This window comes from Amblyomma mixtum, unplaced genomic scaffold, assembly GCF_055824585.1.
Source record: "Amblyomma mixtum isolate Tamu unplaced genomic scaffold, ASM5582458v1 scaffold_36, whole genome shotgun sequence".
Classification (NCBI taxonomy): domain Eukaryota; kingdom Metazoa; phylum Arthropoda; class Arachnida; order Ixodida; family Ixodidae; genus Amblyomma; species Amblyomma mixtum.
The window spans coordinates 67,126-82,926 of record NW_028317733.1 but is presented as its reverse complement, the minus strand read 5'-3'; positions in this window follow the sequence as shown (position 1 = coordinate 82,926).

The window sequence follows — 15,801 nt, the reverse complement described above, 5'->3', positions numbered from 1 at the left end:
ACCTTAAGTTGTGCACAGCACAGGTTTTGCATTCCTCCTGGGCGGCTGCTTTATTCTGGGGCTGCATAAGCTCGATGTTGAGGTGATACAAGGTCTTTATCTGCAGTGAACTATCTTTGCTTTGCTGTCTGGCCTAACACATTTCTGTAAATTGCCTTTTCTGCTCAATAGCACCAAAAGACACTTATTAGGATATTCTAAAGTACTAAGTGTAGACATGTCATGTTGAAATAGACTTCTGGGCTTTGTTAATGCTTGTTTAAAAATCAAGCGCATTGTGTTTGCTGTAAACATGCAATGCGTTGTATGTTTAGCTTGCAGATTGGTGGTTGCAAGGAGCTTACCTTTCATATAGAATGCCAGTAGCGTACTGAAACTCTGCTATGGCCCTGCCTAAGCAGACACTCATGCAGAATGAAGACCAACTAAGGCAACTTTTTTTCTAATGCTGTATTGATCTGAAAAACATCAAAAGCATGCCTCACAGAGTTCAATTTGCTCTTAATTCACAAGCATGCAGCTCTGCTCATAGCTGGTGCTCTAGACTTCAAAGCATTGATAGAAAGGTGAGTTTTCGGTCTCATTTTCTACCAGAGTGGAAATTTGGGCAAGTCGGTATTGATCCATAACATAAGAGTAGTGCATAACATAACGTAAGAGTCCGTCGTCCTGGTTTTGAGCTACTCTTATGGTATGGCTCATTTTCTAATCTGTGAAGAAAACTTATTCTGCACTAGTTGAGCTAATAGCCAAATCCTAACCCAATTCTTGTTTCATTCATATTGGTTGTTCTGTTTTAAAGTGCCCTCGGAGGGTATAGGCTAGGAATGGGCTAGATTATTAAGAGAAAATTGTTCAGACATAACAAGCAGTTTTTTTCCAAAAGCAGATCTGTGAAGGAGTCGAACATCTGTAATGTCCAATGTGTCAGTGCTGGAAGAGCATGCTATATTGATTTCGGACTGTGTTGTATAGTGATTCATCAGTGGAGCACAACCACCGTTGATCTTTATTTACATAGTGGTTTATTCACACGTGCAGTTGAATAGTGTTTTCCTAGGCTGGTTAATATTGTACGTTTAAAGCCATGTTTATATTGCAAAGAAGTCAACGACAATGCTAAGACGTGTTCATCAGTTTATTGTCATCCATGTTTTTGTGCTACAGACATCACCACAAGTATTCACACATGGTTTACTATGTTTTTTTTCAGCTTAAGACGCTTGCATTCATGCCTCTCAGCTATTGTGAATTTGAGCGTTTGACGTGTGAGAGATTCATACATGGGTAAGGCCCCTAATTTTCTGCGCTGCAAAATTACAAATTCCGACACAAAATAAACAATGCGCGAAATTTAGCAAAATTCTGCAAAATTTCACTGTATGCATAAGATGCATGAAAGAAAATGAGGTTTATTTTTTTTAGCAAATGCCGCACATGCTGCAGAGATCCATCTTCTAAAATTGAAGGTAGGTATTGTAACTCAGCATCAAATGATGTTTCGTGTTATGTGCCCTCGAAGAGCTAGTGGCGCTAGTTTTATGCAAGATCTTCGTAACGACTGCAATGAAAGAGAGACTTGAGGTCACTCCTTCCGTTCCAACCAGGAAAGATGAGAAATCGAAATATTCAACTTTTTTGTCTTGCTTAGATAGAAACGGTGTTAGGTCCCTGTCACTGGATTTCAGTTCTTAAGCAGTATTCAGGTACACTTGCCACTCAGAAGGTAGGATGGCAGTTCTTGACTAAAAACGTCCTTTCTCACTCCCAAGAAGAAGGCTGATGATTTTTCGCATTTCTATAAAACTCTGCAGGAAACTTTTCTTATACCTTACGCTTGGCGCGTGATGGCCTTAGTTGCTTATGTGCCATAAAACCCAACACAGCACATTTTTTGCTCGTAGAAACCTGACGTGTAGCAGATCTTCCTCTGGCTATGGTAGGTCTGAATGGTTTGGGATTTTGTTATAATCGTAATATTCCTTTTAAAATTTCCCTCAATACTTTGACTCCCCCTCATGTTGTATTCATGCAAATATGGGAAATTAATCGTTTTCCCCTCACGATGCTATACTGATGTCCATAACAACCATTGTATAAAAAATGAAAATCTGGCTGCCAGCATAAAATTCCGCAAGAAATGCTTAAATACACGATTTTTTTTCCGGAATCATGGGAAACTAGGGGCCTTACACATGGGCTATGAGGGTTGCCACAGTGCAGGGCTGCAGATAATTAAGATCACCTGGGGTTCTTTAACATGCACCTTCAACTGCTCGCCCGAAACCTGACTGTAACGTCGTGGTCTGCCCCTGGAGGTTGGACACCCCGCTCGCACCACTTCAACCTCTTGCTTCAACATCATTTACCATTCGGCCTCCCCCGCGGTGATACTACGCTGTTGTGCCGCCTGTGGCTGGGAATGGCGTTCACAAACGCCTATTCCAATCTCATCGCGATGGCAGACTCTCCAGCGTGTGACCAGTGCGGTTGTGATAAAACGATCGGACACCTCCTTTGTGACTGCCCTCGTTTTGAGCGAGAGCCCGCTTTCCTAACTGCTACTCTGTACCGCTTGGGCTCGCGTCCTTTAACAGAGTCCAACGTTCTGAGGCCTTGGACGCAATCTTCCTCAGAAAGGAAAGCGGTGAAAGTGCTCCTGGGATTCTTACGGGACTTAGGGTTGTATTCCCGTCTATATTCTTTTAAGTTTTCAGTGCGCGCCCTCTGTTCCCGTGACATGGTGGTCGCTGGACACTTAGAAAACTCATTTTATTGCCGCTCTTTTTCCTTTTTCTCCTTTGTTCCCCTCCCCAAATGTAGGGTAGCCTACTGGGCATCGCCTGGTTAACCTCCCTGCCTTTCCGTCCATTTCTCTCTCTCTCTGTCTCTCTCCCTCCATCGAAATATGACCACCACAAAGCTGCAGTTAGACCCATGTACTTGGGATCAGGAGCCAAACCCCAAATGCACTGAGCCAATGCGGCAGGTACCCAATGGGCACTGAAACTTCCTTGGACGTCCTGTGGACATTTAGGACATCCATGGGACGTCCATGGGACGACCAAGAAAATACTAGTGCCCATTGGGTATGCCCATCAGTAGACTAAGGACATGACTGTAAATAGCAGGAAATTGAAATTCACAAATTTTGTTGCACTAACTACACTTGAACCAAGAGGCACATGATCGTAGAGAGCTATGCATTAATTGTGACCACCTGGGTTTTAAACAATCGCACATGAATGTTGTTTTAAAAGCTGGTCCTGTCGCAGAAGAGCAGGCGGATAAAACTGATTTTTATTTTTCTTTGTCTGACTAGGCTACAATTTGGGCCAGAAAAATTTCAGTGCATGCTTTGTTCCTGGTTACAAGCAAGACAGCTTTGCGACCTACTTTCTAAGTGACAGTCCACAGAAGCATGTGCTTTTAATTCATAACAACGAGGTACGACAGCAAATCTTTCTGAGGCATTCTAGAATGATAAAATATAAATGAAGCTGAAAAAAGCTGAAACCTTTCAACATTTATGTAATGTGTCAAGCATTGATCCAACTGTGTTCGAAGTATTCTGAGCTTTCAAGTGTTTGGTTTGTTTTTTTTAAGATCCCAAAGAGACTCAGGCATGTGGAACGACGTAGAGGAGGGCTCCGGATAATTTCGACCACCTGCGGTTCTTTAACGTGCACTGATATCGTACAGTACATGGGCCTCTAGCATTTCATTTCCATCGAAATGCAAAAGCTGCGGCTGGGATGAAGCCTGCGTCGTAGCCCACGTTGGGTCAGCAGCCAAGCATCATAACCACTGAGCCACTGCAGTGGCTGCTCTAAAGTTTATCATATGCTCTTACATCAAGAACACTGACAGTTATTTTTTCACCCATAAGACAAAGTATGACTTCAGCCTTGGATGTGAAACTTCACCTTGGATGCTGAATGATGAGCCTGACAGCTTGAACCACTCTACACAGGGGCCGGTCCATGGGGTCTTACAGCTGTGGAGCGTCGTGGTGCTGTGTTTTTCACCAGTGCTGGTATCGTGTGTGACGTACTTTCGTATTAACTGCCACACATTTCGCCTTCTAGGTCACCTTCATCATTGCAGTTTTTCCCAGAAGTCGTGCGCACATACATATGGCTTAGCAAGTGACGTCAGAGCAGCGCGGAGCCGCCCCCGACTCCTCCACTGCTCGGGTGACTCAGAGGTGCCGCCGCCGCTGTGATTGCCGCGCCGTCGCTTCCGCAATTCTACTCGGGATGGCCATTGGACAAACCACAGCCATTTTTTGAAGCGAAAAGCTTCACTAGGCTCGTCAACACCGGGTCTGGCGTGCGCCGTGATCAATTTTAGCCACAGCTGCGCATGCGCGAAACCGAGCGACGCCACGCGGAGCGCAGGTGGCCGCTGCTGCCGCAGCCGTCGGCGCCTCCGCGCGCTGACTCCGTCGTCTGAGCGTCGCTGCTTCTCCTCCTCGCCATCGTTTTACCCTTCGCCGCTGCCGCGCGGTCGCCGCCGCCGTCCCAAGAGAAGGTTCTTTCGCAAGGCGTTGCGAGAACGCGTGAGCGGCGGCGGCGGCCATAGAAGAGGCGGCCGTCCTCGCCACCGTTTGACCTTTCGCCGCAGCCTTGCGCAGTGCACATTTGAAAGGAGGGGTATACGTATAAGGCGCGCCAGCCTATAGAACAGGCGCAGACACTCGCCATGGAAGGAGAAGAAGAGGCAACAGTCGGCCGGCGCAGAAACACCGATCGAGAAGTGGTAGCCTGGAAGTTGGCTGGAAAGCAGCGAAAGCTTTTCGCTTAACCACCTTAGCTAAGCCACAGCCATTTTTTTTGCGAGATACTTCGCTTTTGGTATTATTCTAGCTCCGTTCACCTATCGCCACGCTGTGGGGCCTGTAAAGCTCTAGGCGCGCGCTCCGAGATAACGGCCCGAGTGTCACAACGCGCCGTCAGATAACACAGTGTTTCAACGGAGGGGCATGCCACGCGACTTGAGGAGATAAAAAGCCAGCACGCAAGGAGAAAGGTGCTTTTTCCTTGGGTGGACCGCTCGATTCTTGGCGGACGGTCGCTGACCTGGCCGACCCTGCTGTCGACATACGATGTGAATCAATCGTCGAACAGATAAATAATGGTGATCTGGACCTTTCATTAGGCAGGTTGTCCTGCCTTGTGCTGCACTGCTGTGTTTGTAAGCTTTACTTTCTTTTAAACCAAAAATAAATTGCTTTATCTGGGTGCTTTGGAACAGATTTTTTTTTGCCGGCAGAAAGAACGCTAACAAACCCTGTCGAAAGGAAGGTGATGGCTTCAAAGCATTTTAGGTTAGTTAATTATTATCTTAAAAATTTTGCGATGATTTGCGATGAAAATCGCTGCAAGAATCGCAGTATTTAGACATTTTTAATGCTACGTATTTCGCGATAAGTTGCATAATTTCGCTACAAGTTGCTTTAACGACTTTCTTGTTACGTCATGCTAAAATAGAGTTTAAACCCGAACAACACGCTACGCAAGGGTGGGAAACGAGCGATTACCTGAAATTAAATCGTGTAATTATAGACAATGCATTATGCATGTATTTTTTTTGCTCTGTAATTCAAGAGCATAAAGCCGGTATAGCTTCAAGCTGCATTGAAAAACTACGGCTGTCTGTGAAAGAATCTCGCTTTGTGGGTGAGAAAGCTTTGAGTTATAGTACGCCAGAGGATTAAACGCACGAATAATAAACCTGAGACTTAATCTGCATGTCAAGGCACATCTAAGAAACGTTAAGCAAGCTGTCTTTTCCGTGGGAACATCGTTACTGTGAAGGCTGCAAGGGGTATAATTAAGTACTATGGTACAGTATGCCCACGAGGTGCTGGAAAAGAGTGCTGAATGCCTCCTGGCTAAGCCTAAAACTGGTTTACATTTCATGGGCAGTCAATAGTAGAACATAAACATCAGAAAAAGTAATTACACAGAAAGGAGTAGAATAGAAATCCATTAGCAAAAAAGGGGCCCAATATGCTGTAAAAAGGAAATAAAAAAAAATAGTTGAGTGACTCTATGCTATGAAGTTAATTTTAGCCTGAAATAAAGATATACAGAGACATATAAATGATATGAGAACACAGAACCTGAAAACATTGCACCAGTTTAATAGTAGTAAACCGATATATTATGCTTTGGGTTTTGAAAAGACGGACGGGATTTTCTTTTTAAAACTGAGGTACAGTGCGGCTTTCTTGAGGGCACAAAACCAGTTCCGGGCCATGGACAGATTGTGAACCGTAAATTCTGCATGTTCGGGGGGAAACCAAGAAAATCAGGAGCAGATTCTAGGACAAAGGCCTATCAGTATACTGTAACGTACTTGCTGACGAAGGGGGGTTTATTAGTAGGAACGAAAGGGAAGGCCAGGCAAGCTGGGGCAACAACAGCGACAGACTCCACACGGCGCGAGCCCTACTTCGTCGTCGTCGCCCTACTTCGTATGCGCCACCTGGCAATACTAGGTGGCATTATTCCCCCCTTATGAAAAAAAAAGAGCGCTGTCGCTGTCGACGTAAGGGTGAAAAAAAAAACAAAAAAAAACAAGCAAACTGCCGCAACTGAAGCGCGCGAAAACATCAGCACGGTTGCGTCACCGTGTATAGTACGGCTTAAGCCGCACAACGTGCACAATGTCAGAGTCGGGTTGTCGGCGTCGCGGTTGCGCAGCACCGTCCGGAACCACTTCATAGTTAACCTCACTCACACGCCGTACCAATCTGTAAGGGCCAAAATGGCGGGAGAGCAGTTTCTCACACAAGCCTTGGCGACGAACAGGAGTCCACACCCAGACTTGGTCACCGGGTTTGTAGTCAACCTGTCGGTGGCGAAGGTTGTAACGGCGCGCATCCGAGCTCTGCTGTTGCCCGATATGCACGCGGGCCAGCTGACGGGCTTCTTCAGCACGTTGGGCAAACTGTTGGGCGTCTGGGGCGAGTTGGTCATCCTCTGGGCACGGGAGCATGGCATCAAGCATGCTCTGGACTTCGCGTCCGTACACAAGGCGAAACGGGGAGAAGCGCGTAGTTTCCTGCAGGGCGGTGTTGTAGGCAAAGGTGACATACGGCAGGACCTCATCCCAAGTTTTGTGTTGAACATCTACATACATGGACAACATGTCCGCAAGGGTCCTGTTTAATCGTTCGGTCAAGCCATTGCTCTGCGGATGGTAGGCCGTGGTCTTGCGGTGTGTTGTGCAGCTCAGCCGAAAGATGTGGTCGATTAGTTGCGCTGTAAACGCCGTCCCTCTGTCTGTAATCACGTGCGAAGGAGCGCCATGTCGCAGGACGATGTTGTGCATGAAAAACTCTGCGACTTCTGAAGCTGTGCCACGAGGGATCGCCTTGGTCTCGGCGTAGCGAGTCAAATAGTCGGTAGCAACTATGATCCACTTATTGCCGCCCTGCGACACGGGGAAAGGGCCGAGGAGGTCCATGCCGATCTGGTCGAACGGAGCGCGAGGGGCAGTAACGGGCTTGAGAAAACCCGCCGGCTTAAGTGGTGGCGTTTTCCGGCGCTGGCATTCTCGGCAGCTTTTAACGTATCGTTTGACATCAGCAGAAAGTCCAGGCCAGTAATACATGTTCCGCACTCTGGCGAGCGTACGTGAAAAGCCCAAGTGGCCAGACGTGGGCTCATCGTGGCAGGCGAAAAGAACGTCAGATCGGAGGTCGGCTGGAATGACGAGAAGGTAAGGTCTATCGTTGCCTCTCGAGTTCTTCTTGTACAAGAGACCTTGCCGCAAACAGAAGGAGCCAAGACGTCGAGAGAAGTGGCGAGGTATAACCGTATCACTACCTACAAGGGCGTCAATGAGAGGGCGAAGGTCCGAGTCCGCCCTCTGCCGAGTCAGTAGGTCGGAGGCGGTGAGAGTACCAAGGAAGCCGCTGTCGTCATCGGGCGCTGCGTCGGCAGGATCAACTGGTGCACGCGACAGTGTGTCGGCGTCTTCGTGTCTGCGGCCGGACTTGTAAACAATAGTAATGTCAAATTCCTGGAGCCGTAAGCTCCAGCGTGCCAGGCGTCCAGATGGGTCTCGCAAATTTGCCAGCCAGCATAGGCAGTGGTGATCGGTGACCACTTTGAATGGGCGGCCGTAAAGATAAGGGCGAAACTTCATGGTGGCCCACACGACCGCAAGACATTCTTTTTCAGACGTGGAGTAATTGCTCTCGGCGCGGGAGAGAGTACGGCTAGCATAGGCGATAACCCTCTCAAGGCCGTCTTGGTGTTGAACAAGGACAGCGCCAAGACCGATGTTACTGGCGTCGGTGTGGACCTCGGTATCGGCATCTTCGTCGAAGTGCGCAAGAACGGGAGGTGTTTGAAGGCGCTGGCGGAGCGTAGAGAAAGCGGTCTGTTGCTCAGTGGTCCAGACAAAGGAGGTGGTATTCCTGGTGAGGCGCGTCAACGGCTCAGCAATCGTGGAAAAGTCCGCAATAAAGCGCCGATAATACGCACAGAGACCCAGGAAGCGCTGGACAGCTTTCTTGTCGGTCGGAACGGGAAAACGTGCGACGGCGGCAGTCTTTTCGGGGTCCGGCCGCACTCCCTCAGCGCTCACAACGTGACCCAGAAATTTCAGCTCTTCGTAACCGAAATGACACTTCTGGGGCTTCAGGGTAAGGTCTGCCGAGCGGAGGGCTTCGAGGACAGCCCGCAGGCGCTGGAGATGTTGGTCAAACGTTTCCGAAAAAACTACGACGTCGTCCAAGTAAACAAGACAGCTTTGCCACTTGAGGCCTGTGAGGACGGTGTCCATCATCCGTTGGAACGTAGCCGGGGCGGAGCACAAACCGAAAGGAAGCACTTTAAATTCATAGAGGCCATCTGGAGTCACAAAGGCGGTTTTTTCGCGGTCCCGTTCGTCTACTTCAATTTGCCAATAGCCGCTCTTTAAGTCAATGGATGAGAAGTACTTAGCGCGCCGTAATCTATCCAGCGAGTCGTCAATGCGCGGCAACGGGTAGACGTACTTTTTGGTCACACTGTTCAGTTTGCGATAGTCGACACAAAACCGGAGAGTGCCGTCCTTCTTCTTAACAAGGACTACAGGTGAAGACCACGGGCTTTGGGAAGGTTGAACAACGCCATCGTCAAGCATTTCCTGAACCTGAGTTTGGATAACCGCCCGTTCTTTAGCAGAAACACGATAAGGCTGTTGTCGTATAGGGCGAGCGTCGTCATAAGTGATGATGCGGTGCTGCGTGATGGGTGTTTGACGAACCTTCGAGGAGGAAGCGAAGCACGACTTGTATTCCTTCAGCAGCTGTTCCAAAGCCAGGCGTTGCTCCCGAGACAGGTGGCAGTTTATGTCGACGTTTTCAAGGGAAGGTTCGTCTGTGCCGGCTGCCGCGGACGCAAAACAAACGGGAATATCGGTAACAGGTTCGGCAGAAGCGATAGCCGTTCCTGCAAAAAGGTGCCGGTACTCATAAGAAAAATTAGTGACCAGGACCGCAGACCGGCCACCACGAAGCGTCAGTAGACTGCGAGCGGCGCAGATGCCTTGAGTAAGTAGGAGTGAACGGTTATCCTCGGCGACTGCTTCTGCGTCATGCAAGTCGTTGCAAGTGACTTCAACCAAAACACTGGTCCGTGGCGGCAACGTGACACTGTCTGCAGAAACACGAAGGGCGGCACTGCGATGGCAAGATTCGGCGAGGCGGGTCGCTTTACCTGTCGAAAAGGTGATGATTCGTCGGCGGAGGTCGATGACAGCACCATACTCCCGCAGAAAGTCAATGCCGATAATGAGATCGCGGGAGCAATTGCATAGAACTACACAACTGACGACGAACGTAGATCCCTGAATCTGAACGCGAGCCGTGCAAATACCCTTTGGAGTAACGAGATGACCACCGGCAGTACGGAGATGCACTACAGAACAAGGCGTAAGGACTTTTTTTAGAAGAGTCGCCAATTTATCACTGATAATTGAATAGTCGGCCCCGGTGTCCACTAATGCACTGACTCTGTGACCGTCGAGAAGAACAGGTATGTCCAAGGAAACGCAGCTGTCTTGGTCAGATGACGGTACTATCTGTTCACGGTCGGAGCGTAGCGGCGGCGGCGGGAGGTCTTCAGCGCAGCGACTCCCAGCGACCTCGCCCCCGAAGGTCGCTGGTCTCAGTTTTCCCGGCGAGGGCTCGGCGAGCGACCCTGTACTGCTCGCGGGGAGCTGTGCGGGTTCGGGGAAGAGCGCCGCGGAGAAGATGAGCGCGGCTGATGCGGCGCACGGGCTGAAAGTCGCTGTTCCGCGAGGAAGTCTTCAATGGCTGGAGGCCGGTGGCCAAACCGGGGTCTGGGCGAATCGGCGCGAAAGCCCTGCAGACCGAGGCGTCGATAAGAGCAATTGCGGTAGAGATGGCCTGGTTCTCCGCAGTGAAAGCAGAGTGGCCGGTTGTCAGGTGTGCGCCAGACATCGGCCTTCCGCAAGTGCACTCGGCGATCGTCGAAATACGGGACTGGTGGAACTGGGGACAGCGGTGCAGGAGGCGTTACTGGAATCGGCGGTGGCGAAGCTGCAGCCGGGCGTCTCGCAACTTCGGCATAGGTGGGGCGGCTGTAGTCTCCCGGCAGAGGTGGTGTTTCGACGGTAGGACCCCTGAACGCCTGTTGCACCTCCTCGCGAACAAGAGCGGAAAGCGAACAAAGTGCAGACTGCGAAGGACTGCAAAACTTGAGGACCTCTTCACGCACGATGGTGCGAATCAGTTCGCGCAAATCGTCAGGGTGGCTCCCGGCGGTGGCAAACGATTCGGTAACTGCAGCAGCATGCACGGGCCGGTTGTAAGTCGCAGAACGTTGTTGAAGAACCTTTTCCATCGTCGCGGCCTCGGCAAGGAATGCAGCGACGGTCGATGGTGGGCTGCGCACGAGGCCTGCAAATAGCTGTTCTTTGACGCCGCGCATGAGTTGGCGCACCTTTTTCTCTTCGGGCATGGCCGGGTCAGCTCGCCGGAAGAGCCGAGTCATATCCTCCACGTACATGGCTACAGACTCATTCGGCATTTGAATGCGAGACTGCAAAGCCCGTTCAGCCCGTTCTCGGCGATCCGTGCTGGTGTAGGTCTCCAGCAGGCGTCGGCGGAACTCATGCCATGATGTTAGCGCATCTTCTCGGTTCTCGTACCACGTACGTGCCCCATCCTCCAGGCTAAAGAAGACGTTTCGAAGCTTGGCTGCGTCGTCCCACTGGTTGAACGAGGCCACGCGTTCAAACTCGACCAGCCAGTCTTCGACGTCTTCGAGCTGACTGCCATGGAATGGTTTGGGCAGTCGCGGATTCTGCAAGGTATAGTAGGCTGCAGCTGGCATAACAGGTCGATGGGTGGGTGCTCTTGCAGACTCCAAAAGCCCGTGTTCGGGAGGTAGGCCTTGGTTTCTCCGGCTAGCACGGTGCACAGGGGTGTCCACCAGCGAAGGACTGGAGCCCAGGGTATGCGGAGGAGTATTAGACATATACAGGGATCTTACCCAGCGCCTACACCAGACTGTAACGTACTTGCTGACGAAGGGGGGTTTATTAGTAGGAACGAAAGGGAAGGCCAGGCAAGCTGGGGCAACAACAGCGACAGACTCCACACGGCGCGAGCCCTACTTCGTCGTAGTCGCCCTACTTCGTATGCGCCACCTGGCAATACTAGGTGGCAATACGTGTGTTTGAGAAAATGAGACGAAATGTCCTTGAACTTACTGATAAAGAAAAACTGCTAAATTCTTGTACATTCCTGATATAGTTGAAGCTGATTGTTTCAAAGTGTTGATCTTTTCGCATATTGAGAGTCTTCGGGAAGCCCGTTCATGGAGTGTTTAATAGCACTCTCAGTGGGAATTATAGAACGACGAAGCCAGCCAGCAATGCTTAAAAATAGGCTAATTGAGCTATAAAGTGTGTTCTGGCGCATAATAATACCTGTGGTGCCGGGCGCCAGAAATCAGATAGATTCTGCATACAAGCAGGCTAGTCAACTAAACCCTGCTAATACGCTTCTATTACAGTTCGGCGCCGGCTTGGAGTTAGACGTTTGTAGTTCTAAACTTATCGGCTTGTAGAATTTCAAAAGCGCGATTCTGCTCGCAACGGTGGCAAAAAATGTGCTTGCGCCTAGAGAATGCCTATCTTGGGTTGCGACTTCATGAGGAGACCGATGGGCCGCTTTGGTGACGTCACGCTGGCACGCCGCTAATATATGATGATATCATCAGTGTTATTCGTCTCATTAACAAAACATCGGTGTTTTGCTGAGTCATCAGTATGATTTGCATGACTGAGTGATGTCCCATGAATCATGTACACTGGTCTGCTACGTGGTTTCTGTACATAGCAACCAGCAATAATTAATCACCACCGAATAAGTTGTCGTGATAAACCATAGCATTATATGCTCGTCATGACCGCGTATCATGTATTTAGTCACGATCCGCATATCATGCTTAGTCATAAGCTTCACCATACTATGCAGTCACACACATCGCAATACATGAGACCATGACTTCCATACAGACCGATTACACACCAATTAATTAATAATGCTCAGTCATGATGTGACATGAGCATCATCAATCATGTATCATGTATCATCAGTAATCGCACACCTTAATGTAACCGCACATGCCATGATTGTTACTACACAAACACATCACACCAAATATCGACAGTGTTTGGCAGCGACACAACAATACCGGAAAGAGTCGATCCGGGAGGCCCTAGCGCACACTCAGCGACATTACCTCCTTCACATTCAGGCTGCAAATACTGCGACAAAGCAGGCGGCTACTGCCGCCGCGACAGGGCAAAGTGACGATGAAGGTCAGCAGTATGAGCAATGACGAAATTGCATGATGCGTATTCGAGACCAGGGATTATTTATTAGTTCATTGGTTTGTTTCTTTCTCAAAAGTACCAATACAGAGTGCATGGACGATTTCTTTAATGAATGTCATGAAGTGCGGAGGAGTAATATGGTCGACTGCGTCGCCAATAAAGTGATTCGCCCGTGAAGAGAAAAGAAATATTCAGCTATAAGTTATTTACTCGGAGTATAGGTGCATTTCACACGGAGATCCACATATGCTAATGTCTTCAGCAGCATTAATGAAGAACTGCTTGCAAGTGAAGACAATAATTTTTGTGTTCATTCTGCTCACGTCACGTTAGCAATATTAGCTTTTACATATTTTGTGTACTTGTACCCGAACTAGCCGTTGGCTATGGGTCCAAAAAGAGTTTTGTAATTTTCGTAAAAGAGATTTCAAAGAAAGTTGAATTGCATTGATATGAATAGAGATGCAGCGATGGCGTAGAGGTACAGCATCCGCCTCGCGTGCAAGAGGACCGGGGTTCGAATCCCGGTGCCACGCAATTCTCCACCGGATATAAAAAAAAAAAACTCCGCGTGTCGATGGAATTGCATAACCAGGCTTGGAGTGCGGCCTGATTTCGGTGACCAGACCCGACAACGCACTTCCACATGAGAACAGGATTTGGCCACCCTTATGTAGTACTTGGCCACAACCTTCTATGAACAAACCAATTAACCCTCCACCCTCAGTCCCCAGCGGCCTTGGAGCAACTGACCAAGGCGGCGGTCAGATCTGTGACGCAGCGGAGGGTGCTAAGAATCTCTGGCTCCGGACAGGCCGCCATTGGAAACTGAACCTGGCAACGTTTAACGCAAGAACCTTACCAAGTGAGGCTAGCTTAGCAGTGCTGCTGGAGGAATTAGCCGGTATTAAATGGGATGTCATAGGGCTTAGTGAGGTTAGGAGGACAGATGAGGCGTATACAGTACTAAAGGGCGGGCATGTACTGTGCTATCGTGGATTAGCAGATAGGCGAGAACTAGGTGTGGGATTTCTCATAAATCAGGATATAGCTGGCAACATCGAGGAGTTTTACAGTATTTACGAGAGAGTGGCAGCTATCGTAATTAGGCTTAACAAGAGGTACAAGCTGAAGGTGGTGCAGGCCTACGCGCCTACATCAAGCCATGATGACCAGATAGTTGAAAGCTTCCATGAGGATATGGAATCGGCAATGACCAAAGTAAAATCACAGTTCACTGTACTAATGGGCGACTTTAATGCAAAGGTAGGTAAAAAGCAGGCTGGAGACAAGGCGGTAGGTGACTATGACATAGGTTCTTGGAAGAGTAGGGGAGAGTTATTAGTAGAGTTCGCAGATAGAAATAATTTACAGATTATGAATACCTTCTTCCGCAAACGAGCAAACAGGAAGTGGACGTGGAAGAGCCCCAATGGTGTGACTAAAAATGAAATAGACTTCATACTGTGTGCACACCCTGGCATTGTAGAGGATGTGGATGTCCTCGGTAAGGTCCGTTGCAGCGACCACAGAATGGTAAGGTCTCGTATTAGCTTAGATTTGAAGAGGGAACGGAGGAAACTGGTGAAGCGAAAGGCTATTAACGAGTTAGCATTAAGAGGGAAGGTAGAGGAATTCAGAATGTCGCTGCAAAACAGATTTTCCGCTTTAACTGAAGAAGACGACCGTAGTGTTGAAACAATGAATGATAATCTTACAGCTATCGTTACAGAGTGCGCCGCAGAAGTAGGTGGTAGGATGGTTCGACAGGATACCAACAAGCTATCTCAGGAGACTAAAGATCTGATTAAGAAACGCCAAAGCATGAGGACGTCTAACTCCACAGACAGGATAGAACTAGCAGAGCTATCGAAGTTAATAAATAAGCGCAAGGTAGCCGACATAAGAAAGTTTAACATGGAGAAAATCGAGCATGCTCTAAGGAACGGAGGTAGTCTAAAATCAGTGAGGAGAAAACTGGGCATAGGTAAAAACCAGATGTATGCGCTAAAAGACAAACAGGGCAATGTCATCAGCAATATGGATAAGATAGTTGAATAAGCCGAAGAGTTCTACACAAATCTATACAGTATCGAATGTAATCATCAAGTTACTGAGGGAGGCAGTCGAGCACAGCAATGGGACATCCCGCCAGTAACGAAGGAGGAAGTAAAGAAGGCCTTAGGAGCAATGCAAAGAGGGAAAGCGGCTGGTGAGGATCAGGTAACAGCAGATTTGTTGAAGGATGGAGGAGAGATTGTGCTACAAAAACTAGCCACCCTGTATACGCAATGCCTTGTGACCTCGAGAGTACCAGAAGCTTGGAAGAACGCTAACATTATCTTAATTCATAAGAAAGGAGACGTCAAGTACTTGAAGAATTACAGACCGATCAGCTTATTGTCCGTTGCCTACAAGGTATTTACTAAGGTAATCGCTAATAGAGTCACGACAACCTTGGACTTTAGTCAACCAAATGATCAGGCAGGCTTTCGTAAAGGATACTCGACAATAGACCACATTCACACTATCAATCAGGTGATAGAGAAATGGGCAGAATATAACCAACCCCTATATATAGCCTTCATTGATTACGAGAAAGCATTCGACTCAGTGGAAACCTCAGCTGTCTTGCAGGCATTGCGGAATCAGGGTGTGGAAAAGTGCTATGTGAAAATATTGGAAGATATTTATAACGATTGCACAGCTACTATAGTTCTCCATAAAGTCAGCAATAAAATTCCAATACGGAAAGGTGTCAGGCAGGGAGACACGATATCGCCAATGCTCTTCACTGCCTGCTTACAGGAGGTATTCCGGGGACTGGAATGGGAAGAGTTGGGGATAAGAGTTAATGGAGTATACCTGAGTAATTTGCGATTCGCTGATGACATTGCCTTGCTAAGCCACTCAGGACAAGAACTGCAAAGC